The 27327-nt window shown below is 47.6% G+C and overlaps 1 protein-coding gene across 1 annotated transcript in view; it reads right to left on the reverse strand.

Annotated features, from left to right (window-relative positions):
• Positions 1-27327, reverse strand: part of LOC309523320 (glypican-4-like) — a 127825-nt gene that overhangs the window by 23622 nt on the left and 76876 nt on the right. The window lies entirely within an intron of this gene.

A 27327-nucleotide genomic window follows, 5' to 3' on the forward strand; every position in this document is an offset into this window, starting at 1 on the left:
GCCGGCTTGGGGCCATGATGGACTATATCTCCCTGGCAGTATTCCCAACAATAAGGTTTCGGGCCCAGATTCACAGCACCTACAGGAGAGTAAAACTGCAACAGACTGCGTTTGAGAGGTATGTGTGGGAAAAGCGAAAGAAAGGGAGGCTTTTCTGTTTGCCTCGGAAGGAGTCTTTGAACTCCGGAAGGCTTAATTGGCCTGGGAGCCGCGCCAGAGAGGCTTCGTGATTAATGAGCTGCCAAGATAAGGAGTCTCTGAAGTTAATAAGACTCACGGCTAAAGCAAAAAGCTGGAAATGGAGTTTTTCCAAGCTTCTGGAGATGCTGACTGTCCAAAATTAAATGAAAAAAAATATAAAACCTGGGCAAAATGGTGTGAAAGTTTGCTGCGTCAGTTTGGGGTGTGGCATACCGTGTCTGAGGCCCCTCCGGTTCCTCTGACAGAGAAATGGAAAGGCCAGAATTCGAAGGCCATTGACATAATAGTCTTATCCGTCTCTCTTGAGGAAATTAAGACGCTTGCTGGCAACACCACTGCACGTAAGATGTGGAATGCTTTGAAAGCTGCTCATCTGCCAGTCATCCCAGCCCAGAGTTTGACTGCATCGGAGGTCCTAGCTGTTTCCCAGAATGCGAGTGAATGCAGGGATGCTGAGGGCACCGGTTGCAAGCTGCAGGGGGAGCTGACCGTCACGTCATCCCAGGCAGCGTTCCAGCCTCCAGGGGGAGCCAAGGAGTCGGCAGCTGAGAGCTCTGTTTCTCATGGGAACCAAGGTCATCGCCTTTGCAGAGGCCGGAAAGGCAAAGGTAAACAGAGGCAGACGCCTGCAGATGGCCAGAAGCAGAGGGAGGGTGAAGAGCCCACGCCAGAGAAAAACAAGGCTATGTTTGCTGGCACAGCTTCACCAAAGGCTAAAGGCAAGTCTGCTGGCCAGGAGCAGCAGGGGGGCAAGCTGCAAAAGCCCACGCCGGTGGAAAACAAGGGTTTGCTTGCTGAAAAGACTGCTCCAACAGCCAAAGGCAGATTTATTGTTGATTCAGGCGCCAGCCGCCATATTTCGAAGGACCGCCATCTCTTTATCTCCTTCAAGCCTCAAGAAGGTGAGATCCACCTGGCTGACGGAAAGACGTTGCAAATCGCAGGAGAAGGGACTGTGAAACTTGCAAGTCTGCACACAACCATCAGAGGTGTACTTTATGTTCCGGGAGCTGCGAGCAATTTGCTCAGTGTCCCACAGCTTACTGGGCGTGGTTTTCAGATTTCCTTCAAGAGGAGCGTCTGTGTCATCAGTAAAGGCAAAGAGGACTATTTGCATGCAAAGTTTATGGATGGTTTGTTCCATATAACTTATGACGACACTAGTGCTGTTGTATCAAATGCTGATTCTTGTTGTGTTGCACAAACTAACAAAGTTCTTCATGCAGGTTGCATTCACAATGTGCATCGAAGGTTTTGTCACCTCTCTTGGAAGGCACTGGCCAAGATGCCAGAGGTGGTTGAAGGTTTGAACATCAAACCCTGTAAATTTCACATGAAATGTGTATCTTGTGCAGAGAACAAGGTGAAGGTTGCTCCAAAAGGCAAGGAGTCTAGCAGGAAGGCTTCCAAACCCTACCAGCTAGTGCACGCAGACCTGGTTGGTCCACTTGCGCCCTCTTTGGGGGGAGCAAGGTACTTCATGGTTCTAATTGATTCTTTTTCCAGGTACATTCATGTGTTTCTGCTCAAACAGAAATCACAAGCGTTTCCGAAGTTTAAAGCATTCTGTGCTTGGTTGGAGAATGTGCACGGTAAACGTATTGGCTGTCTGTTTACTGATCGGGGCGGGGAGTTCACTTCTCAGCAGTTTGAGGCTTTCCTGACTGAGAAGGGAATCCAGCATGACATGTCAACGCCCAGATCGCCATGGATGAATGGGCTTGCGGAGCGAGCAAATCAAACGTTGCTGCAAGGAATGAAAACCTTGTTGCATGATGCCAATCTCCCTGATAAGTTTTGGGGGGAGGCTCTGTGGAATTTTGTTTACACTTTTAATCGCAGGTTGTCATCACCTATTGGTTGTACCCCCTATGAGAAGATGTTTGGCAAGAAGCCCAACATCAAGCACATGAAAATCTTCGGTTCTGACATGTGGGTACACACCCCACAGAGCAACAAGCTTGGGAAGCGTGGGGCACATGGTTTGTTCATGGGGTACGAAAAAGGTGCATACAGGGTATGGATGACTAACTCTAAGTCCATTAAGTTCACAAGGAGTGTTGAGTACAATCCTAAGTGGGGGGGAAATGTGGGAATTTTCCAGAGTTACCCAGAGGAGGATGAAGGTGATGTCAAGCAAGCAGCTAAAGCTGAGAAAGCTGCTGAGGATGAGGATGATGATGATGATGATCAGAGTTCGGATTCCAGTTCAGTGGGCGGCGCTGCTGCTGGTGTCAGTGACAGTGATGACACAGCAGACTACAAGAGCGCAAAGGCCTCAGTCAGACCATCTGATGCGTCTGACAATGAACTGGAAGAACCACTGTTCACCATTGGTCGCTTTACTCCTAAGAAAGAGGAGATGAGCCAAGAAGACTTGCGTCTAGTACGCAGATCTGAGAGGGCCACGAAGGGCAGACCTCCAAAGAGGTATGCTGATGAGTTTGCTAAGACAGCAACTGCTGTTCTTAGTAGCTCAGAGAAGGTGTGGGAACCTTCAAGCTTCAAAGAGGTTCAGGAGTTAACCTCTAAAGATGCTGAGCCTTGGCTTAATGCCATGAAGGCTGAAGTTGATTCCTTGAACAGGAACCAAACTTGGGAACTGGTACCGGTAGTCCCAGGGATGAGACTGGTTGGCAGCAAATGGGTCTTCAAGGCCAAGACAGACCAGAATGGCAAGGTAGTCAGACACAAAGCCAGATTGGTTGCCAGAGGTTTTTCACAGGTACCAGGACAGGATTACCACGAGACCTACTCACCCACAGTCAAATATGAGAGCATTCGGCTGATGCTCAAGGTCGCTGCGGAGGAGAAACTGCATGTTACCCACCATGACATTAATACAGCTTTTTTGTACGGGATTTTGAACGAGGAGCTGTTTATGCTTCCACCTGATGGGGTGCAGATACAGAAGGGAATGGTCTGTAAACTGCGGAAATCCTTATATGGTCTCAAGCAGAGTGCCAGGTGTTGGAACACAAAACTCACTGAGACATTGCTTTCTCTAGGTTTTCACCAGGGCAAAGCTGATCCATGTGTGTTTGTCAAGGAGGAGGGACAAAACAAACTGTATTGTTTATGTTTTGTTGATGATCTTCTGATGTTTTGGAAGAATCAGGCTTTCTACCAAAGCACCCTAGCTCAGCTGAAGGAGCACTTTGACATGAAGGATCTTGGTGAGGTATCCAACTATCTTTCTCTGCAGGTGGAGAGAGACCAAGCAGGTAATTTGCTGGTACACCAAACACAGAAAATTGCTGGTGTGTTAACCAGGTTGAATTTGGTTGATGCAAACCCAGCAGACACACCGATGGTGACAGGTTACCAGGTAGACAGTACTGCTGAAGCGTTTTCTGACACAACGCTATACAGAAGCATTCTAGGCAAGCTGAATTTCATTGCCAGATGTTCAAGACCTGACATAGCTGTAAGCTGTAATCTGCTTAGCAGACATGCCAACAATCCTACTGTTCAGGATTGGAAAGCTCTGAAGCGCATAGCCCGCTATTTGAAAGGGACTATGCACTACAGGCTGAGGTTCACCAGTCAGAAGACTGGAGGTCTTGAAATCTTTGCTGATGCAAGTTTTGGAAGTGACACCACGGATGGTACAAGCACTTCTGGAGTATGCTACATGTACAACCACTGCCTGTTTAACTGGTTGTGCAAGAAGCAGACAACAGTGAGCCTAAGTTCCTGTGAAGCAGAACTCAATGCTCTGTCATTTTCACTCATGGATTGTGAATGGTTGATGCAACTGTTTAAGGACATCAGAGTGTCTGTGAAATGTCCTGTACAAGTGTATCAAGACAATAGATCGTGTTTGGCTTTGCTGATCTCGGAGAGTTGCAAGCAAAGGACCAAGTACTTGCAGATTAAGCTACATCGTGCAAGGGAGTGTATTCAGAAAGGACTTATTGAGCCAGTGTAGTGTGGTGTAGTGGTTAAGAGCGGTAGTCACGTAATCTGGGAAACCGGGTTCGCGTCTCCGCTCCTCCACATGCAGCTGCTGGGTGACCTTGGGCCAGTCACACTTCTGTGAAGTCTCTCAGCCCCACTCACCTCACAGAGTGTTTGTTGTGGGGGAGGAAGGGAAAGGAGAATGTTAGCCGCTTTGAGACTCCTGAAGGGGAGTGAAAGGCGGGATATCAAATCCAAACTCTTATTCAGGTGTCCTACATGCCAGGAAATGAAATTCCTGCTGATCTGTTGTCGAAGGTTGTTAACAGAGAACAACTTAAGGTTTATGTACAAAGGTTGCAATTGGGTTGAACCACAGGTACTACAGGTTACACGGAAAGGGGGAGGATGTTAGGATATTTCCGTTCCACCTTAAAAGGGAGCAGGCTTTGTGAGTCACAGAGTCTGCGCATGTCCTGTTCACAGGATGTTTATGTTTGCTGTTCCGATTTTGCAGTCGGTCGGAGACACTGACTCAGAACGGTCATGTTTTTCTTTGTTCTGTTCAACGCTAAATAAAGTCTGTAAATATGCTCTTCTGCGGTGCAGCTTTCTGGCTGTGTTTTCTGCTGATAAAGAGTGTGCACGAGCCTGGAATGTGGCAGTCTATTTCTGAGGCTTCGTGTCGCTAATTGCTGGATCTGCGTGACTATGGGAGATCGATGGACGTCCGGCAGCCGGCTTGGGGCCATGATGGACTATATTTCCCTGGCAGTATTCCCAACACCCCTCTCCCTTCGCGCTTCTCCTGAGCCCACGCTTCCTGTCTTACGCCAATCGCAAGCACAGCCTTGGTCAGCTGATCCATCGACTGCGGGCATGGCGCGTGGGAAAGCTCGTCCTTCACCGTTGGGTACAACCCCTCCTCAAACAACATTTTAATGGGTTCAGAGTCCAATTCCCACCCACCCGAGTCGGTGGATTAACATTGCAAAGCGCGACCAGTAGTCTCTCACTGACTGGTTCCCCTGTTTGCATCCCAACAGTTCCCGCCAAGTCACACTTTGCTGCACATCACTGGAATACATCGCATCCATTGCCTGGAAGAATTTTCTAAGGTCTTTCAAGGCGGCATTTTGCGTTGCCATTAGGGGCCTGATCCATTCCCTGGCCCCATCCTGTAGATGCCCGACAATATAGGCCACCCTCTCCCCATCGTCAGCAAAATCCTTATGCTGCAGTTCCAAAGCGTACTCTATTTCCGTTCAGAACGCGTTGTAGTCCTGGGGCTTCCCCCCAAACTTGTGTACCAGTCCCAGTACCTTCCTTGCTACGGGGGTGGGTCTGACCTGTGCATCGTGAGCCTGCCTTACGTCCAACCGTGCCGTCAGAAGAGCCACATGCTGTTCCAAATCTCGGTTCCTCTCCACCAGATTTTGCACTCCAGCTGCTCCCTCCGTGGCGCCGGCTTCTCCGGTTTGGCTCATTATGCTGCCTGCCTGTCGCTGCGCACAAGCAACGTCAGAGACTGACGGATTGCTGTAATAATAATAATAATAGGGGTTGCTCGTGCGTAAGTTGCCGCCACTCCTGACTAGGTTGCCTGGTTAAACCTTTTCTGTCCAGACAGCCCTTCACTTCGTGGCTGTTTCAGACCCTAGCAGAATCCGTCAGTGGGCGTTTCTTAAACCTTTTCCAGCATAAAAGCTGTTTGACGCCAAGTCTCCTCCTACTCTCCCTGCGCGGAAGTCTTCTGTGCAGGGAGGGTGTGGGTAGCGGAGGACCTGTGCTCTCCCCGCTGGTCTCCGGCGAGGAGTCCTGGAGCCCTCTTGCCGATTCCCCCATCTGCCCCCCTTTATCCCTGGTGTTACGCTGATTTCCTTCCCCAGCTGATGAGCTGCCTCTCTCCCTGCTGGGCCCTTCTCCAGCTTCACTTGGGAGCCTTGCCTCCGCCTCTGGCTCCGATGTCAGTTCCCTGACAAAAATAAAAAAGGAAACAATTCTATCTCAAATTAAAGAGAAAGAAAAGAGTTTAAGATCAAAGCCGAAAAGCCAACAAATACAAAAAGACATCAAAGCTTTGCAGACTCAATTTTCTCAAATCATAAATCAAGAAATAGAATGGAAAATAAAATTAATGAAACAGAGAAACTGAATCTGCAAACAAATGTGGAAAATTGTTGGCTTGGCAATTAAAAAAGAGACAGAAACAAAATATGATTACAAATATTGTATCGGAGGGAAAATCAGTGGAAAACCCTGGGCATATTAGAAAATGTTTTCAGAAATATTATAAACAACTGTATAAAAGAGGTAAAGAGGATAAAGATAAAATTGAGCAATTTCTTAGGACAAATGAATTGCAGAAAATTCCCGGAGATAAAAGACCACTACTTAATGACATAATTACAAGACAAGAGGTTGAGATAGCAATAAACCAGATGCAATTGGGCAAGGCTCCAGGACCGGATGGATTATCTGCCAAATATTATAAAACCTTTAAAGACTGGCTAATTCAACCTTTGGCAGAGGTTGTAATAAGATATTGAAACGGGTTAGATATTGAAAGGGGATATTGAAAGGGTTCTTGTATAAACTAGAACAATTAGAGGTTAATAAAATGGAAGAGTATTTACAACAAAATAAATTACCAAGAATTGAAAAAGAAGAAGTTGAGGCCCTAAACTCCAATATAGAAATAGATGAAATATCACAAGTAATAAAAAAAATGAAGAGTGGCAAATCACCAGGTATTGACGGAATCACATTAATGTACTATAAGAACCTGGAAGAAGTCATCCTCCCTACATTACAAAGAATAATGAATAATATACTGGGAGGGAAAGATATACCACAATCATGGAAAGAAGCACTGATCACTCTAATCTCGAAACAGGGAGTGGAGTTGACAGACATGAAAAACTATAGACCAATCTCCCTGTTGAATACAGACTATAAAATCTATGCTGGGGTGATGGCTAATAGATTAAAAAAGACTCTAAACAAAATAATCAGCAGAGACCAGGCGGGCTTCTTACCGGATAGACATATAAAAGACAATACAAGAATAATAATTGACCTGTTAGAATATGTGGAAATGAAACCAAGTAAAAAGATGGCCATGTTAAGCCCTTTCCGCCCCTGCAGCGGAGAGGGTGTTGCGGGCAGGATCCTCCTCCCACATCCGCGGGGGCTTCCCTTGCCCCCGCGAGACTTGGGGGAATCCCCGGGCGTGTCTGCCATCCAGCCCGCCAATCGGCGGGCGGGGGAGGCGTGGCCCGGGCTATTTAGGGCCAGGCACGCCCGGGGACCGCCCTCTTTTCCCCTTGCCCAGCTGTTGAGCGGTTTTGCCGAAGAGCGGTCTTGCGGTCTTTCCTTGCTTCGTCGCGTGCGTCCTTCTCTTACCTTGGATTCAACCGGGACATCAGGAAGAGGAAGGGTATAGTACTCGCGGCAGCCGCTTTTCGGGACTTCGTTTCCCTTGCACGGCGCTTGCTGGCCTCCCCGGCTGTCTTCTTTCCCTGCGCCCCTCGTTGCTTACCCCAGCTCTCTCTCTGATGAGCGGCATCTCCGGTACCTTTCTCCGTCCGGGAACCCCCCCTTCTCTCTTGTGGCTCCCATCCTGCTGCTGTCTGGCCGCTAGCCCTCCCGTTCTGCCTCCTATTTGCTTTGCTTGTGTTGCCTCCGTTGTGGGTTGCTGCGGTCATCGCAGCCGTCAGCTGTTGCGGGGTGGGCGTTTGAAGCCGCGGCCGCCATTGTATTCAAGGGAGTCTGTAGGGAACAGGTTAGCGCCATTTTTAAGGGCAAACGAAGCAGGGCTGCGGATCGCCATTACAGGATACAGTGGGGAGGAAGGTCCTAGCAGCCGCCATCTTGGTAAGGTCCACGTGGCGCTGCCGCGGCGGCCATCTTGAGAGGGCCATTTCAAGTGCTTTTTCTCTGCTTTAACTCTCCGTTTTCGTTAATTTACCTGCCTTTAACGCCTCGGTGTTATTAAATAGTGATTCTCTTGGGCTGCACACCATTCACAGTGTGGTAGGCCGCAGGTGGACGGCCACACGCTAATATAACCTAGGTTCTGCTCAGTGCTTCATCAGGGGAAATTAACTTGGGCACCGCTTCTGTTCTTTGCTGTTTTTGTCTTACGGGGGAGCAACGTTCTCTTGCATTATTTACTTGGTAGAATATAATTTACATCTCAGTGGTGCTGGTAGCTTTTTGCCTATTATTTGGGACAACGATTGTTGCTTTAGTTACTGTGCTGGAACTGCTTTACTCTCCTTGGCTGAGGATTTTGGCAAATTCTTATTGAACACTGCCACCTAGTGGCAGGAGTTATATCACAGCTCTGTAATTTGAATCCCTTATTATTTTCTGCTACAGGCCATTTACTCAACAAGTTATCTTCAGCCATTGTGAAAAAAATTATTTCTATAGTATAGAAATTAGATAATAACTGTAAAAAATAATAATAATTAAAAGCTTTTCAATTGGAGCAAATTCCACGATCTTGTGAAGCTGGAACTAAGTAGTTAGTTATTTACACAGACTAATTAGTAGGTACATAGACATAATTGTATTGGGAAATAATATAACTTAGTGGAAAAGAGTAAATTTTACAAATCAAAGTGACATTGCAGCTTCGTATAAGATAAACTGCGTAAGCTAAACTTTGAGGAATGGTTTAAAAAAAATTATAATTATAATAGATAATAAATAAATAAATAGGAAAATAGATAAATAAATAAATAAAAACATTAAATAAATAATTAATAATAATAATAAGAAATTATAAATAATTAATAAATAAATAAATAATAAAAAAACCTTGCTCAGTCAGGGCAGCCCATACCACATTCTCTTCCAGTCTTTGGGTTCTGCCTTGTTTTCAGGGATGGCTTCAGGCGGCGACCAGCAGCCTTCCACCTCGGGCACCCAGCCGGCATCCAATACTGCGGGTGGCGCTCAGTTACCGGCCATGCCATGTGACCCTCAGGCTTTTGCCCAATTCTTTATGGCTTTCGAAACCTTTTACAAAAAATGCAAGTCGGGAGGAGCGTCAGCGCCCCCCACTCCCGAGCCATCACAGGACATGATACCTGATATGCCCCCAAATAACCAGGGGCAACAAGGGTCAGGGGCGAACGCGGTGTGTCACACACACCCCGGGCCTTCGGCAACAAGCCGCCCCAATACGCGCGCCCAGACAGCTACCGCTAAAAAGGCTAGCCTTGGCACAGGAAAGGGGAAGGCACCAGCAAAGGGTCCCAGTAAAGGGAAGGGTCCTTCCAAGACCACCAGAAAAAACACCCTCTCACAGGCCACAGGCATCCCTAGTGTTTTCCAGGAACAGCAGGCACAGCACAGCTCAACAGAGGACAGCGCAGATTCCGGCTCGGAGGGAGAGCAGCCGGATCCCCCAAGTGCTCAGCCGGTGGCCAGCGGTGGTTCGCCAGCAGGTGAGGCGCAGGGGGGTAAGAGGAAAGCTAAGAAGAAACATACGTCGGCCAAGAGGAAGCGGGACAAGCATTCGGATTCTGAGGACGACTCAGGTACGTCTTCTTCGGGGTCAGATTCGGAGGATCAGATGGATGGGTACTGGGTTTTAGGTGAGAGCAATCACGGGATTCCCCTTTGGGCACACGAAAGGAGGGCCAACTCACACCGAAAAGCTTTCAAAGGGGTACTGGACTGGAAGGATGGGGCGTTGGTTGAAGACGCTAAAGTGTCCACCAACCAGCCAACCGATTTCATAGTGGGGAACCATTTGTCCCAAAGGAAGAGGAATAAGATCCTCAACGGGGACTATGTCGATATCTTCACTCTTCTCCCCCCAGCCAAGCTAACGGGTAAGGGCGAGAAGAGGCGCTCCTACGGTAAAAAGAGATACAGAACGCCCAGGGCAGATCGCACCTTTGAGAATTGGTTAGACGGGTATCAAGTTTTCATGGGAGTTGTTTGCGCCGCTTATCCACGGAGATCGATGGATTTAGTTGCTTATCTGACGCACGTGAGAACAGCGTACTCCCTCGCTGGAGAAAACGCGGCCTTAACCTATGATGAGAATTTTCGCAGGAATGCATCTCTCCTGCCGTCCACCCGGTGGGACCTGACCGATCCTAATTACTGGGGCGTGGACGTCAATCCCTACATAGAAAAGAAAAGTCAGGACACGGCCAAAAATGGTAAGACTGAAGCAAAAAGGCGCCGCCAGTGCTGGGAGTTCAATAGGGGTGTTTGTTCTCGCCCCTACTGTAAGTATGCCCACGAGTGCGAGCGGTGTTGGGGCAACCACCCCGCCACCGCGTGCTTTAAGAACAAGCAGCAGCCCTTTCGGGGGCAGGGGGTACTTCCACAACAACGCCAGAGGTGCCCCCGGTCCCGCTCATCAAGGTTCCAGTAACCGCCAGTAACCACAAGCTTCCGTTGGCCTATACCCCTATCCGTCTACAGCCCCTGAAAACCCTACTGGACTTATATTCAGACCGTAAAGCTGCGGAATACCTCTGGGAGGGTTTCTCTAAGGGCTTTAGAATCCCCGTGGCAGTTCCCCCTACCCCCAGGGAGCCGGAAAATCAAAAGTCGGTTAGGGAAAGGCCTGATATAGCCAGGAAAAAGATAGAAAAAGAAATTAAAGCTGGGAGGGTGGCTGGCCCCTTCTCTGCGCTTCCATTTGAAGGGCTTCACTTGTCCCCACTGGGCATCGTTCCGAAAAAGACCCCAGGGGAGTTTAGGATGATCCATAACCTATCTTACCCAAAAGGGGGCTCTGCACAGTCAAGTATGCCTCTTTCGACCAAGCAGTTAAGATGATTCGCCAATTCAGTAGGGGTGCACTGCTAGCCAAATGTGATATCGAGTCAGCGTTTCGACTCCTCCCAGTGCACCCAGCGGACTTCCGCTGGCTGGGCTTTAAATTTCAAGGGGAGTATTTCGTCGACAAAGCGATGCCTATGGGCTGCTCGGTAGCCTGCACGGCATTCGAGTCATTTAGCACCTTTCTTGAATGGGCCCTCTGCTTCAGATCAAGGTCCGTGGGCGTGTCCCATTACCTCGATGATTTTATCCTTGTGTCAGACAGTCTGCAGGGCTGCTCCGCCCTCCTGGGTGCCTTCACAGCCCTGTCAGAGGAACTTGGGGTTCCCCTGGCAGCTGAGAAAACAGAGGGTCCAACCACTTCCTTGGTTTATTTAGGCATCGAATTGGATACAGTAGCGTAGACTTCTCGGCTGCCCGCCGAGAAGCTGTCCGCTCTTAAAGCGCTGATTCAGCAGCTTCTGCCCCTAAAGAAAATCACTCTGAGACAAATCCAGTCCTTGCTGGGTCACCTAAACTTCGCTTGTAGGGTAGTGGCGCCAGGGCGCCCCTTCTGCAGCCGTCTAGCTAGATTGGCCGCGGGACTCAGGGCTCCCCAACATAGAGTCCGGCTTTCCAAGGAAGTGAAGGCGGATATGGAGATGTGGTTGCAATTCCTCGACAATTACAACGGCATATCACTATGGCAAGATTCCATGTCCCTAACGGCCGACTTTCAAGTACAGTCAGATGCCGCTGGTTCGCTGGGCTTTGGGGTGTATTTCCAGGGTCAGTGGTGCGCCAAAAGGTGGCCCCCAGAATGGCAGGGCCAGTCCATTACCCGGGATCTCACATTCTTGGAATTTTTCCCTATCGTGGTAGCAGTGCATCTTTGGGTAGATCAGTTCTGCAATCATAGGGTTTGCTTCAATACAGATAATCAAGCAGTCGTAGCGGTTCTCTCTAAGCAGTCGGCGCGTTCGTCTAGGGTGGGGAACCTCCTACGGTCTTTTGTCCTTTTCTGTTTGGAGCACAACATATACTTTTCTGCTAAATTCGTACCCGGCATTAACAATGATATCGTGGATGCTTTGTCTCGCTTTCAGATGGAGCGCTTCCGCTTGTTAGCGCTGGATGCCGAGCAATCATCGATGCCTTTCCCAGAGCATCTCTGGAGCATTGGGAGCAAGAAGTGATGAAAGGTTTAATCGGTGCCGTGGCCCCTTCCACAGTGAGATCATCCAAGAAGGCCTGGGCCGACTTCTTAAAATTTCGCAGCAACAGGCCCTGCACGGGGCCTTATTCCATTCCCTCAACGAGGGAGGTTCTCTGCTATTTGGCTCACCTAAGGGAGTTGGGAAGGGCCCCTAAAACGCTTAATATTCAGTCCGCAGGAATTTCATACTTTTGTAAGGCCTTTTTTGCCACTGACCCATGTTCAGCTTTTATCGTCCGTAAGACTCTTGAGGGATGGCGTCGGCAGCACCCTCCCAGCTTAGACAGGAGGAGGCCTATAACGTTTGACGCTTTGACCCAGATTCACAAGAAGTTACGCTCTATATGCTGGTCAAAATATGAGGCGCGCCTGTTCTCTGCCGCCTATTCCACTGCATTCTTTGGTGCCCTGCGCATCGGGGAGCTAGTCTGTGAGCGCGGGTTGGCCCATTCTCAGAGAGGCTTACTAGTAAGTGATCTGTCCCTGTCCGAGTCCGAGCTGATTGTTCAGGTGCGGAGTTCTAAGACAGACCAGCTCGGTAAGGGCGCTCTTCTACGACTATCTGCCATGCAGGGTAGTGGCCCCTGTCCCGTAAGAGACACACGGCGCTTTCTGTATTTGAGACCCAGTGGTCCTGCCCCATTTCTTGTGCATGCAGATGGGTCATGCTTGTCTAGACACCAGTTCACGCGTGTGCTGCGGGCTGCACTCGCAGCTTGTGGTTTCCCAGCTGAGGAATTTTCAGCCCACTCCTTCCGTATCGGGGCCGCCACCACCGCAGTGCACTTAGGGCTCTCCACGGAGAGGATCAAGGACTTGGGGAGGTGGAAATCGAATGCATACAAAACTTATGTGAGAAAGAATCTATAACTTGCCGTGGTAGTCCTGACCTTGCCTTTTCCGTTTATTTTCCCCGCAGAAGCCAAGAAAGTGCGCATATGGTTGGTGGGCCACAGTATAGTCTACTGGGCCAAGAACCGTGCTGTGAGTTCCGGACTGGGGCAAAATTTGAGCCTGCCTTCAAACGTTGAGCTGACTTGGATTGCGCGTAGAGGGATGCGTTGGAGCGAATTTGAACCGGCGGTGTTTAAGAGGGCGGCCGCCGAGGGGCCTCCTGACGCTTTGTTAATTCAGTTACGGGAAAATGACTTGGCATACCGCAAGGCCATCGATTTGAGATGGAACATTTTCGATGATTTGGCGCATTTAAAGGCGGTTTACCCAAATATTACCATCTTGTGGTCCTCACTGCTTGAGAGGAGGATTTGGAGGGATTGTGTGAGCCCCGCGGGAATCAATAAGGCTAGAAAGGTCTTGGAGCGGGCTGTGCAGCGTAGAGTGGCGGATCTGGGTGGGTGTGTCATAGGTCACCCTGGCATCCAGTTCAACAATGAGGCCCTCTACAGATGGGATGGCGTGCATCTATCAGATGCAGGAAATGACATGTGGTTGGGGGACATCAGTGCAGGTATTAGGGATTGGTTGCGGGTTTGAAGGTATTGGCGGCGAGCTTTGCTCGTGTGGCGGTTAGGCATTGGCATGGGGCAATGGTTAGACAAATGGAGGGGGGAAGGAAGCGCCATCACCTTCCCCCAATGTGAGGGGGTAGTCCGGTAGAGGACTCCGGGGGGCGTGGCCTTGTCCGAAGCCTTGCGAGGTTGGGCCCCCGGCACGCCCCCGAGCGGTGACACCCGTGGGATCCTAGTTGGCGTACTTCAACAGGACTCCCGCGGTTTGTGTTCAACCCTTCCCGGTCACCATGCCGGGTAGTCGATAGGAGTCAATGCCTAAGGCCAATGCCTTCAATTTTCGTAATCAATAAAGTTGTGGCCATTTACGCCCATTAACCTTATATCATTGTGTCCGTGTCTTCATTTCATTGGGGGAGGTGACTTGCCACGCAATTGGTTGATGCAGAAAAAGTTTTTGATAGAGTATCATGGAATTTCCTATTGGAAACTTTCAAAGGTCTGGACATAGGGGAGAAAATAATTAATGGAATTAGGGCAATATATGTTAACCAAAAAGCAAAACTGCTAATAAATAATGAGATCACCGAAGAGTTCAGTATCGAAAGGGGGACAAGACAGGGGTGCCCTCTCTCCCCACTTCTTTTTATTGCCACCTTGGAACCACTTTTAATAGCAATAAGAAAGGATAAAAATATAAGAGGAATTAAAGTCTTCGCTGATGATGTAATCGTAACCACTGAAAATCCAGTGGAAAGTATCCAAAAAACGCTTGCACAACTGGAAGAATTTGGGAAGGTCTCTGGGTTCAAACTGAATAAAGGAAAATCCAAATTATTAATGAAAAATTTACGTAAGTTGGAACAAGAGGAATTGGAAAATACAACAGGTTTAAAGGTAGCCAATAAGGTAAATTATTTGGGGGTTGGATCACCAATAAGAATATAAACTTATATAAGGACAATTATGAGAAGAAGTGGAAGGAAATTAAAAAAGAATTAGAGACTTGGGGAAAATTGAATTTGTCCCTGTGGGGGAGAATATCCACAGTTAAAATGTTCGTATTGCCAAAGATGATTTTTATGTTCCAAACAATACTATAATTAGAGGCGCAAAGTGCTTTAAGGATTGGCAGAAAGACCTTGCCAAGTTTATTTGGCAAGGGAAAAAACCACGCATAAAATTTAAGCTACTAACAGAGTTGAAGGAAAAAGGAGGCTTTGCGGTCCCTGACCTTAAACTGTACTTTGAGGCAGCGTGCTGGACATGGATTAAGGACTGGGTATTAATTAAAAACACGGAAGTCCTAGATCTGGAGGGATGGGGTATTGTGTACGGGTGGCATGGCTACATAGGATATGACAAGGTTAAATCCCACAAAGGATTTTTAAATCATATTGTGAGAAGGGCATTATATGAAATATGGGAGACGAGTAAAAAATCAGTAGTAACCAAAACACCATGGTGGCTGTAACCAATGGAATCTACGTCAGTTCACAGGATGAATATGAACAGCGATTGGCTAACATATAAGGATTTAGTAGAGGAAACAAGTAGTGATCCGAAAATAAAGGACCTAAACGAATAGAAACAGAAGAGAATAACCTGGCTGGAGTATTATCAATTAAAAGCCGTCCTTGAAAAGGATAAAAGAACCAAAGGATTTGACAAAAAAATATCCTACCTGGAGAAGGATATTTTATATAACAATCAAAAGACACTTTCTAAAATGTACAAACTACTTTTGAATTGGCAAAGAAAGGAGGAAGATATCAAAGAAACTACAGTAAAATGGGAGAGGGACCTGGGACATACGATCAAACCCAATATTTGGAACGAATTATGGACTAAAAATATAAAATTCACGGCTTGTTTCCTTATAAGGGGAAATCTTATGAAAATGTACTATAGGTGGTACCTGACCCCTGTAAAACTTGCAAAAATAAATAAAACAAACAATAACAAGTGCTGGCGATGTAAGGAACAGATAGGAACATACTACCATATGTGGTGGTCCTGTCTAGAGATACAAAGATTTTGGAACATGATTTATGAAGAGATAAAGAGATTGATAAAAACTACATTTAGCAAGAAACCAGAAGAATTTTTACTAGGAATGGTTTCAGATAATATTCCCAAAACCAAAAGTAGGCTATTTATGTATGCAACGTCAGCAGCAAGGGTTATAGTGGCAAAACACTGGAAAGATAAAAATACACCCACTAAAGAGGAATGGGTAGTCAATTTGTGCGAGTACTTGGAGCTCGCAAAGCTGACAGATGCAATAAGAGATAAACCTAAAAAATTGGTGAAAGAATAATGGGAATGTTTAAATAATTATTTAGGGGATAAGGGCTCAGTAAGAAAGATCTGGCTATGTTTGGAATGATACCGCATAGAGAAATGCTCCCTGATACCAAGATGAGGGATTCCTTTGGAATGCAGATAGAGTTAATTGATAAGAATAATGATCTGTTGTGAGCTTGATGGAAGTGTACAATAGATGAGCCTTCCTGCTTTGGCTCATCTTTCTTTTTCTTTTTCTTCTTTTTTCTTTTTTTCTTTTTCTTTTATCTTCCCCATAGTTGCTTATGTTCTGTGTCATGTACTTCGATATTTTTTGTAGTTTTTTGTAGGTTTTTTTTCATTACTATTAAGGAATTTTCCTTTGTAATTTTGGTTGTCTATATTTATATGTACCTGTTTAAAGCAAAATAAAAGTTTTAAAAAATAAAATAAAATAAATAAAAAGATATTGAAAGGGGAGGGGGCACCTGAAACCTGGAGAGACACATTTATAACTCTGATACCGAAATCTGAGCACGATAGATCAGATGTAAAGAATTACAGACCAATCTCACTACTTAATGTGGATTATAAAATATTTGCAAACATTTTGGCTAACAGATTGAAAAAAGTCTTTTCAGAATATATACATAAAGACCAGGCAGGATTCCTGCCTGGAAGACATATGAAAGATAATATCAGAAATATAGTGGATATTTTGGAAAGATTAGAGGCTAAAAGAAACACTAAAGCATTATTAATGTTTATTGATGCGGAGAAAGCCTTTGATAATATTTCCTGGCTTTTTATGGAAAAAAATCTGGAAAGTATTGAGGTTGGTCAACAATTTTTAAATAGTATCAAAGCGATCTATTTGGAACAAAAAGCTAAAATAATTATTAATAATGTGGTATCGGAAGAAATTAAAATTGAGAAAGGAACCAGGCAAGGGTGCCCACTTTCCCCTCTATTATTTATTTTGGTCTTGGAGGTCTTGCTGAATAGTTTGAGAAAAGAAGAGAAAGTCAAGGGCATTGTAGTGGGTACTAAGCAATATAAATTAAAAGCCTTTGCTGATGATTTGGTTCTAACTTTACAGGATCCAGAGACCAGTGCAGTGAAAGCACTGGAGATGATACAGGAGTATGGGCAGCTGGCTGGTTTTAAATTAAACAAGAGCAAAACCAAAGTATTGTAGCCTTATTGGAGTTCACCGATTGGGTCTGTATTGCTCCCGAGAGGGAGGAAGGAAGTCAAATGACACCGAGGGTTGGTTCAGAGAAAGAGTTCTTTATTTCTGCTCTCCGGAGCAGCAGAAAGACACTTGCGTGGTCAGTTCACAGCAAGTCCAAAGAAATGAGAGATTTCATGCAGTATATATATCCTCCAGGCACCCTCTCCCCCCTCCCCCATGAATCCAGCCACATCAGCTTATACACGCAGGTTGACATCACAGATGTTCCTGCTCCGGTACACTTAACCATAAAAGGGCTTTCCTTCCTGTATTCCTGACCATAAAAGGGTATTCCTGTTCCTATATTCTTATCTTGGAACAAGAGGTCACCAACTCCAAGAACATACTCTGGCGCTGTTCCCGGACTAGGTCTGTGCGTCAGAGTGTGGTCAAGACTTATGATAAGACCTAGACATGTCATCTCTACTCCACTGGAACAGCCAAGGTCATCCGTTGCCGTGACTGATATTGCAGAGAGCTTTGTTTATACAGCTGTGTTCTTGTTATTCATTTGCTCAACAGCTCAAGTTTATGCATTTTAGAAATGCTAAGAAGAAAGGGGGTGTTGGGTCCTGTTTCAAACTGACTGCACAGAAACCCATTCCTTCAGTATTGGACAAAAATTTAGATAAAGATGAAAGAAAAACCCTTATAGAAAAAACAGGCCTAGCATTTACAAAGAAGGTTAAATATTTGGGTGTGAATTTAACAGCGAAGAATTTGAATTTGTATAAAGACAATTATGAGAAAGTATGGAATGAAATAAAAAGAGATTTAGAGATTTGGTCAAATTTAAAATTTTCACTTATGGGTCGACTATCGGTGGTCAAGATGAATGTATTTCCGAAAATGTTGTTTTTGTTTCAAATTCTACCTATTATTGATAATGTTAAATGCTTCAAAGACTGGCAGAAGGCCTTGTCCAAATTTATCTGGCAAGGGAAAAAACTGAGAATTAAGTACAAATTACTTACGGATACAAAAGAAAGAGCGGGTTTTTCCCTGCCTGATTTAAAGATATATTTTGAGGCTGCGGCCTTCTGCTGGATCAAAGATTGGATTAACTTAGAAAATGAAAACATTCTGGATTTAGAGGGATTGGACAATAGGTTCGGTTGGCATGCATATCTTTGGTATGATAAAATAAAGGCCCATCATGGTTTTAAGAATCATATAATTAGGAAAGCACTTTACAATGTGTGGATTAGATATCAGGATCTCTTGGAAAGAAAAACACCCAAATGGAGTTCACCAATGGAAGCGCAGGCACAAAAAAAGCTAAATATGGAAAATAAGTGGTTGAGATACTCAGATTTATTGGTAGAAGATGACGAGGGATTTAAGTTAAAATCATTTGAACAAATTAAAGATAAAGTAAACTGGCTTCAATGTTACCAAATTTAAGATTGACAAGAAAAACGGTTTTGCAACTGAAAAAAACAAATTGGAAATGGAGTTGTTAGATATCAATGTTAAGAATATGTCTAAGATGTATAGTTTGTTATTGGAGTGGCATACAAAAGATGAGCAAGTAAAATTGGTTATGATTGATTGGGCACAAGATGTGGGACATAATATAATGATGGAGGACTGGGAGAGGCTTTGGAAGAAAGGGGTTAAGTTTACTGCATTTACAATGTTAAAGGCAAATGTTATGAAAATGATGTATTGATGGTACTTAACCCCTGTTAAGCTGGCGAAGATCTACCACAATTGTGATAATTTATGTTGGAAATGTAAAGTAAAGGAAGGCACTTTCTATCATATGTGGTGGACTTGTTCCAAGGTAAAAGACTTCTGGGGAAGAAATTATAATGAATTAAAAAAAATGATGAGATACACCTTTATGAAGAAACCAGAGGCCTTTCTCCTTGGAATAACAGGTTCTGAACTGCCCAGAAAAGTTGTAAAAGTATTTTTGTATACCACAACTGCTGCATGGATTTTACTAGCCAAAAAAATGGAAAACACAAGAACTACCAACGGTAGAAGAATGGCAGGTGAAGATGATGGAGTTTATGGACCTGGCTGATCTCACCGGGAGAATCCGTGACCAGAAAGAAGAGGAACACCAAGAAGACTGGAAGAAATTTAAAGAATATTTGAATAAATATTGTAATATTAAAGACATGTAATCACTTTAAAGAATCAATTAGGCCTAGGATTAAATTGGGATTCAATATATAAATAAGAAAATGTACGATAAGAATGTTAGGATATTTCCGTTCCACCTTAAACAGGGAGCAGGTTGTTGTTTGTGACAAGCCTGCGTACTTCCGGCTCACAGGAAGTTTCTGTTTTGTATATAGCTTTTGTTTCACTCTGTTGCCTCGACACACAGGCAGGCAGTCATGTTTTTCCTTTGTTCTGACCAACGCTGAATAAAGCGTGTAAATATGCTCTCCTGGGTGCATCTTTCGTTGTGGAAGCTCTGCGAAAAGGGCGTGCATAAGTCCTGGAATGTGGACAGCTATTTCCGAGGCTCGTGTCGCTAATTGACTGATACTGTTTCCACGGGAGACGACGTGGAGGCATGATGGCATTTGTCTCCCTGGCAGTATCCCAACAAAGAAAAGTTAGGAAATATCATTATGACTGTGATATGGTATTATGAAATAATGATATTGGAAACCGCTATATATAGTTACTAAGAAATTCAGATGGAAGAGATTTGAGGAAGTCAAATAATATGTTTATGAAGATGGATTTTAATTAATTAAGTAAGTGTTAGTGTAGTGATGATTTGTTGTATTTTATGATTTATATTCTTTTTCTTTTTTCTGTGTTATTCTTTTTTCTTTATTACTGTCAACTTTTTCCTTTGTTATATCTATGTTTGGAAAATAATAAACATTATTATAAAAAATAAATAAATAAAAATTTTGTATTATTACTTTCGGATCGTCTATAATTTTCTCTCCTATTTTTATTCTGTTTATTTGTCTTTGATTTTGCCTCTTTCTCAATTGCCATGCCAGGTATCTTCCTGGTTTATTGGCAAACTCAAAATTGTTTTGCTTCCACATTTTCACTTTCCATTCTATTTCCTGTTCTATTCTGGACGTATATTCTGTCTGTAGTAACCTAATCTCTTTTTTAACTTTATCATTGTTTGGTTGTTTAATTTGCTCTTTTTCCTTTTTCCTTATTTCTTCCAATAGTTCTATTTTTTCCTTTTCGCTTTCCTTTCTTATTCTTGCACCTTGTTTTATAAAATATCCCCTGATCACTGCTTTACCAGCATCCCAAAGTGTTCTTACATCATTGACTTGGTTCTTATTCAATTCAAAGTATTCTTTTAATGTATTTTTAGCTCCCTCTATTATTATTTCCTCTTTCAATAATGAGTCATTCAATTTCCATCTACGTATTCCTGATTTCCAGTCTGGTTGCAGCTTTAACAAAACTGGATTGTGATCCGAGATTGTTTTAGGTAAAATCTGTGATTCTTCAATCTTTCTAAGCAAATCTAACAAAACCCAGATGGCTTCTGTCCTACTAGCTGCTTTATTTGGCTCAGAGAAGTACGTGTATTCTCTCTCAAATCTATGTTTATATCTCCATGAATCCTTTAAATCTAGAATTTCTATCATCTTGGCAAGTGTAGATGGTAATTTTCCTTGTCCTTTCTTTCCTTCCGATCTGTCTATCTGTGGATCTGTTACGCCATTAAAATCTCCAAGCAGTATTATTTTGTCTTTTACATATTCCAGAAGCTTCTTTTCTAGTTTCTTATAGAATATTGATTCCCCCCCCCCAATTTGGTGCATATATCCCTACTGTTATAATATCTTCTCCTTGACTTTTAATCTTTAATATCACTATTCTTCCTTTAGGGTCAGAAAATAACAGTTCTGGCTCTAGAACAGGTTTGGCATAAATCACTATTCCTCTTTTTTTTTTTTTTACATTGTCTGCAGCGATAAATTCTTTTCCTAATTTGGGGTTGATTAATACTCTTCTGTGTTCTTTTGTGGCATGTGTTTCCTGCAAACAAATGACATCAATCTTTTTGTGATGGCCTGGGATTCCGATTCTGAGAATGAACCGGAGGAATCCCAGCCGGCACAGGAGTCCCCGCCTCCAGGGCCGGCTGAACTGGGGCAAGGCCTAGATTCTGAGGAGCCTGCACCTGTGCCAGATCCTCAGGAGCAGGCACCAGGTGAAACCATTCTGGCCCCAGAGGTGCTTGAGGACTCAGTGTCTACAGGTGAGCCTTCCCCGGGGCCCAGTAACCCTTCGGCCTCTCCTGAACTGCAGAGGCTTAGGGCAGAGAGGCGAAGGGAACTGGTTTCTCCCAGGAGGAGTGCTCGCCTTAAGGCCAGGAGAGGCGGGGCTCCTGGGGGCCGGGGCCGCCCCTGGCCTTAGAGAAGATAAAGGGCAGTCAGCCCGGTCCCAGGTTGCGGGAGCAACGTCGTCATTGAAGAGCTGTTTCGGCCAGCATCCAGTCCTGTTCCTCCAGTGTTCCTGTTCCCCGCCCGGCTTCCTGCTTCTGATCTTTGAGTGTTCCTGTCCCCGCCCGGCTCCCTGTTTTGGACCTCACCTCGCACTTTGTGGACTATCTCCAGGCTAGTGACTTAGGACTGAACTTGGACTACGGTAACAGTAACCTACCCCCCGGGACCAGCACAGTTTGCTCCCGCCACACCCGCACTCCCCCTTCGTTGGGGTGCGTTCAGGAACAGCCAGAGGCCATGGCTGACCAGGCAGCTGCGCTGGTGGCATTGGCCCAGGAGAACCAGGCCTTGACCCACACCGTTCAGCAGTTAAGCGATGTGGTTGCGGCGCTTCAGCAGTGGTTGGAAGCCTTTACAGATCCTGGGGCCGACGCCCCAGCTCCAGGCAAGTACCCAGTGGCTTTGCCAGAGAAATTTGATGGGACCATGGCCAGTTTTCCCATGTTCTTCGACTAGGCCAAGTTGTATATTCAGGGGCGAGCCCGGAACTTCCCTGACGACCGCACCAAGGTGCACATTCTGATCAGTTTGTTAAAGGACCAGGCGGCCAAGTGGGCTTTGCCACTGCTCCGGCAAGACTCTCCTTTGTTAACGGACTATGTGGGATTTTGTAACCACTTAGAGACTGTGTTTGGCAACCCTCTGAAGGAGAGCCAAGCCAATCGGGCGATTCGTCAGTTGAGACAGGACAAGTCCACAGCCGCCGCCAATGCCACAGAATTTCGGCTGTTGGCACAAGACTTGTCTTGGAATGACTCTGCACTACGGGACCAGTATCTGGAGGGACTGTCGGACGAGATACTGGACCAGTTGGCCATGATGGAGCATCCCACCACACTGGACGCCCTCATTCAGTGGAGCCTGCAGATAGACGATCGGTTGGAGGACCGTCGCCAGGCCCGGGACCGCCAGCACCCCCGGCTCCTAGCGCCCGTTCTTCCCAACAGGTCCACGCCCACAGCCGAGTTGCCAGTCGAGCCAACGCAGCTCGGGGCTGTGCGACCTCGCCTCTCCCCCTCGGAGAAGACGCGGCGTCGGGAGGGAAACCTGTGTCTTTACTGCGGTGGGAGTGGACATTATGCCCGTTCCTGTCACAGGAAAATGCCGGTCGCAGGAAAACCACCAACCTCGGTAGCCGAAGGCCCTAGCAACGTGGGGTCCCAAACCATGCAAGAGGGGCCCTCACCAGTGGAGTTGCGACATCTCATGGTTCCAGTGCGTCTCTACCCTCCAGGTGGGCCCTGGATTCTTACCCACGCTCTGGTAGATTCGGGGGCAACCCGCTCCTATATGGACGCTGCCTTTGCCACTCATCATCAGGTGCCACTTCAGAACAAGCCAGAACCGGTACAGGTGGAGGCAATCGACGGACGGCTCCTGCGTTCAGGTGCCGTCACTCGGGAGACCCAGCCCTTGGTCCTGTGTCTCCAGCAGCACCGGGAGGTGCAAACTTTGGACATTGCCTCCATGCCCCGGTTCCCCCTGGTGCTTGGAATGGACTGGTTGGAGGCTCACAATGTTCAGATTGACTGGGTTAATCGGACTGTGCACTTCCCAGACCCATGCCCCCATGCTCGGTCTGAGATGCTAGCGCCCGCACCCACTGAGGAGGCAGCACCCACGCTCCCAGCCGTGTACCGGGACTACCAAGATGTGTTCGAGGAACGGGGGGCAGACCAGCTGCCGCCGCATCGGTCTTTTGACTGCGGCATAGACCTCCAGCCCGGAGCGCCCCTGTCGGTGAGTCGCTTATACTCTCTAACAGAGCCAGAGCGCGAAGCTTTGCAGGACTTCCTGCGCAAGAACCTGGAGCGTGGGTTCATTAGGCCTTCTACCTCACTCACCGCTGTGCAGTACTCTTCGTTAAGAAGAAATGTGGGGAGCTTCGCCTTTGCCATGATTACCGGGCCCTGAACAAAATTACCATCCCGGACCGGTACCCCTTGCCCCTTATTTCGGAGTTGCTGGAGCGGGTGCAAGGGGCGCAGATGTTCACCAAGCTTGACCTCCGGGGGGCCTACAATTTAATTAGGATCCGAGCCGGGGATGAGTGGAAAACAGCGTTTGGGACCCGGTACGGGCAGTTCGAATACCTGGTTATGCCCTTCGGATTGTGCAACACGCCCGCTGTGTTCCAACGGTACATTAACCACATGTTCCAGGACTTGCTGGACAAGTACGTGGTGGTGTACCTGGATGACATTTTGATTTTCTCCCGTGACCCGGCTCGCCACGAGGGCCATGTCCGGACCGTGTTGCAGCGCTTGCGGGAGCACCGCCTGTATGCGAAGCTCAGCAAGTGCGAGTTCCATCAGCAGACAGTGGACTTTCTGGGTCACCGACTCTCTCCAGATGGGGTGCAGATGGATCCTGGGAAGGTGGCAGCGGTTCGGGAATGGGCAGCACCTCGGAACCGCAAGGACCTACAGCGTTTACTGGGGTTCGCCAACTATTACCGGACCTTCATTGCGGGTTACGCTCGTCGCACTACCCCATTGACCCGGCTACTGCGCCCCAAGACGCCGTTTTCCTGGGACAGCGAGGCAGAGGAGGCGTTTCAGGGGTTGAAGGCCTGTTTCCAGAGAGCGCCGATCTTACAACATCCCGACCCCTCTCGACCCTTTGTGGTAGAGACCGACGCCTCCAGTACAGCTCTCGGTGCCGTCTTGTCTCAGCAGTACGGACCTGATGCACCACTCTTACCCTGCGCCTTTTATTCCCGCCAGCTCCTGCCAGCGGAGCGTAACTATACTGTATGGGAGCGGGAACTACTGGCCATCAAGGTGGCTTTTGAGGTCTGGCACCACCATCTTGAGGGGGCACGACACCCGGTGGAGCTGAGAACCGACCACCGGAACCTGGAGTACCTCCAGACCACCCGCAAGCTGAACCAAAGGCAGATCCGGTGGGCGTTGTTCTTTTCCCGGTTCCAGTTCCGGATCCACTGCATCCCTAGCTCCCAAAACCAGAAGGCGGATGCCCTGTCCCGGAAACCTGAAGACAACGCAGACACGGTACAGCAGGCAGTACCCACCACGATCCTACCACCAGCTGCATTCCTGGCCACCCAGGAGGTTGAGCCACTGCAGGCTCGGGTGCAGGAACAGCATCGGGTCGACGCTTGGGCCCAGGAACGACTCCAGGAACTGGCCGAAGGGTCATGCCCTCAGCACCCGGGGCTGGTCCTGCATCAGGGCCTTCTGCTGCACCACGGGCACCTGTACATCCCGCCAGGGCCGCTGCGGGCTGAGGTTCTCCGGATGACCCATGATGCTCCAGCAGCGGGGCACTTTGGGCGGTATCGGACCACCCATCTGGTAAGCCGTGAGTTTTGGTGGCCCCGTCTGAAGGCTGACGTGGCTCGCTACGTCGCTGGATGTGATGTCTGCCGGCGGGCCAAGGGGCCTACCAGGCGACCCCCCGGCCTTCTTCAGCCGTTGCCGGTTCCACCACGTCCTTGGCACACGGTTTCTCTGGACTTTGTAGTGGAGCTACCCCCGTCTCGTGGCTGCACCTGCCTTCTAGTTTTCTCTGACCATTTCACGAAGATGGTGCACTGTGCCCCCTGCCCATCCGTACCCTCAGCTAAGGAAACCGCTCAGCTGTACCTTCAGCATGTCTTCCGCCTGCATGGCCTACCTGAACGTGTGGTGTCCCACCGTGGCGTTCAGTTCACGTCCCGGTTTTGGCGTGCTTTGCACCAGGCCCTCAGAACAGAGGTCTGTCTCTCATCTGCCTACCACCCACAGACTGATGGCCAGACGGAACGGGCAAACGCGGTGCTGGAACAGTACCTCCGGTGTTACTGCAGCTACCAGCAGGATGACTGGGTCGACCACCTAGCCTTGGCGGAGTTCGCTTACAACAACGCGGTGAATGCGTCCACCCAGCAGACCCCGTTCCAGGCCAGTTACGGTTTTCATCCACGGTTGTTTCCGGATGTGCTGCCGGCATCTGCGGTCCCTGCGGTGACAGAGTGGCTTCAGGAGCTCCAGTCCCAGCAACAGCTGTTGATGGAGCAGCTGCGCCAGGCCAAGGAGGCGTACAAGGTCCAGGCCGACCGCCACCGCCAGGTGGGGCCGGAACTCCACGTCGGTGACCTGGTATGGCTCTCCACTGGCCACCTCCACCCTTCTCGATCTTCGCGGAAGCTGGACGCCCGTTTCACCGGCCCGTTCCCTATCGTGAACCAGGTCTCGCCTGTGGCATTCCGTCTCCGGTTGCCCGCAACCCTGAAGGTTCACCCGGTATTCCACAGGTCCCTTCTGAGTCCGGTGGCCCCACCCGACGAGTTCCACCCGAACCGTCCCCGACCGCAGCCAGTTTTGGTTCAGGGAGAGCCTGAGTACGAGGTGGAACGCATTCTGGACTCCCGATACCGCAGGGGAAAGCTGCAGTATCTCATAGACTGGAAGGGGTATGGACTGGAGGACCGTTCCTGGGAACCGGCGACCAACGTCCACGCGCCTGCCTGCCTCCGAGAGTTCCATGCGGCGTACCCCAGCAAGCCGGTTCCAGACCCTCAATTGAGGGGGGGGGCCTGGGAGGGGGGATGGTGTGATGGCCTGGGATTCCGATTCTGAGAGTGAACTGGAGGAATCCCAGCCGGCACAGGAGTCCCCGCCTCCAGGGCCGGCTGAACTGGGGCAAGGCCTAGATTCTGAGGAGCCTGCACCTGTGCCAGATCCTCAGGAGCAGGCACCAGGTGAAACCATTCTGGCCCCAGAGGTGCTTGAGGATTCAGTGTCTACAGGTGAGCCTTCCCCGGGGCCCAGTAACCCTTCGGCCTCTCCTGAACTGCAGAGGCTTAGGGCAGAGAGGCGAAGGGAACTGGTTTCTCCCAGGAGGAGTGCTCACCTTAAGGCCAGGAGAGGCGGGGCTCCTGGGGGCCGGGACCGCCCCTGGCCTTAGAGAAGATAAAGGGCAGTCAGCCCGGTCCCAGGTTGCGGGAGCAACGTCGTCATTGAAGAGCTGTTTCGGCCAGCATCCAGTCCTGTTCCTCCAGTGTTCCTGTTCCCCGCCCGGCTTCCTGCTTCTGATCTTTGAGTGTTCCTGTCCCCGCCCGGCTCCCTGTTTTGGACCTCACCTCGCACTTTGTGGACTATCTCCAGGCTAGTGACTTAGGACTGAACTTGGACTACGGTAACAGTAACCTACCCCCCGGGACCAGCACACTTTTGTTTAATCAAAATAAGTTCTATTTTATCTCCTTTTTCTATCGTTTAGTCCCTTAACACTCCAAGACAAAAATTTTAAGCTCATCTTTATTCATTAAAATGTATTGTGACACGAGATTAATTTACATTTTTTTTATTTTTTGACAGTTCGGTATGTTAGTTTTTGTAAGGTATTTACTCACTCTCTGAACCATGATCTGAATTTGTGTTTTTTGGATTTTTTGGGCTGGACTCCTTTTATGTTAAATCTCTATCGCCCCCTAGTTCATTTTTGTATGTTCTATAAAAATTTTCTGCGCCTTCCACCGTTTCCAGTCTTCTTCTTTTTCCTTTGAAATTGAAGGAAATTCCTTCCGGAAACTCCCATTTAAAAAATACTGATTTCATTTTTAGGGCTCTTGTCAGGAATTGATATTTTTCTCTCTTTTTAAGCAAACAAGGAGTGATCTCTTTCAAAATTATAATTTCCTCTCCCCCAATTTTGAACAGTTTTTTCCTTCTATGCAGTAGTATCCTATTCCTTAGTTTATTTGATGTAAACGTAATTAGACAGTCCCCTGACCATTTATTCATCTTTGCGTTCCTAGAATTT

Source organism: Podarcis vaucheri (genome assembly GCF_965113315.1).
Source record: "Podarcis vaucheri genome assembly, chromosome: W".
Classification (NCBI taxonomy): domain Eukaryota; kingdom Metazoa; phylum Chordata; class Lepidosauria; order Squamata; family Lacertidae; genus Podarcis; species Podarcis vaucheri.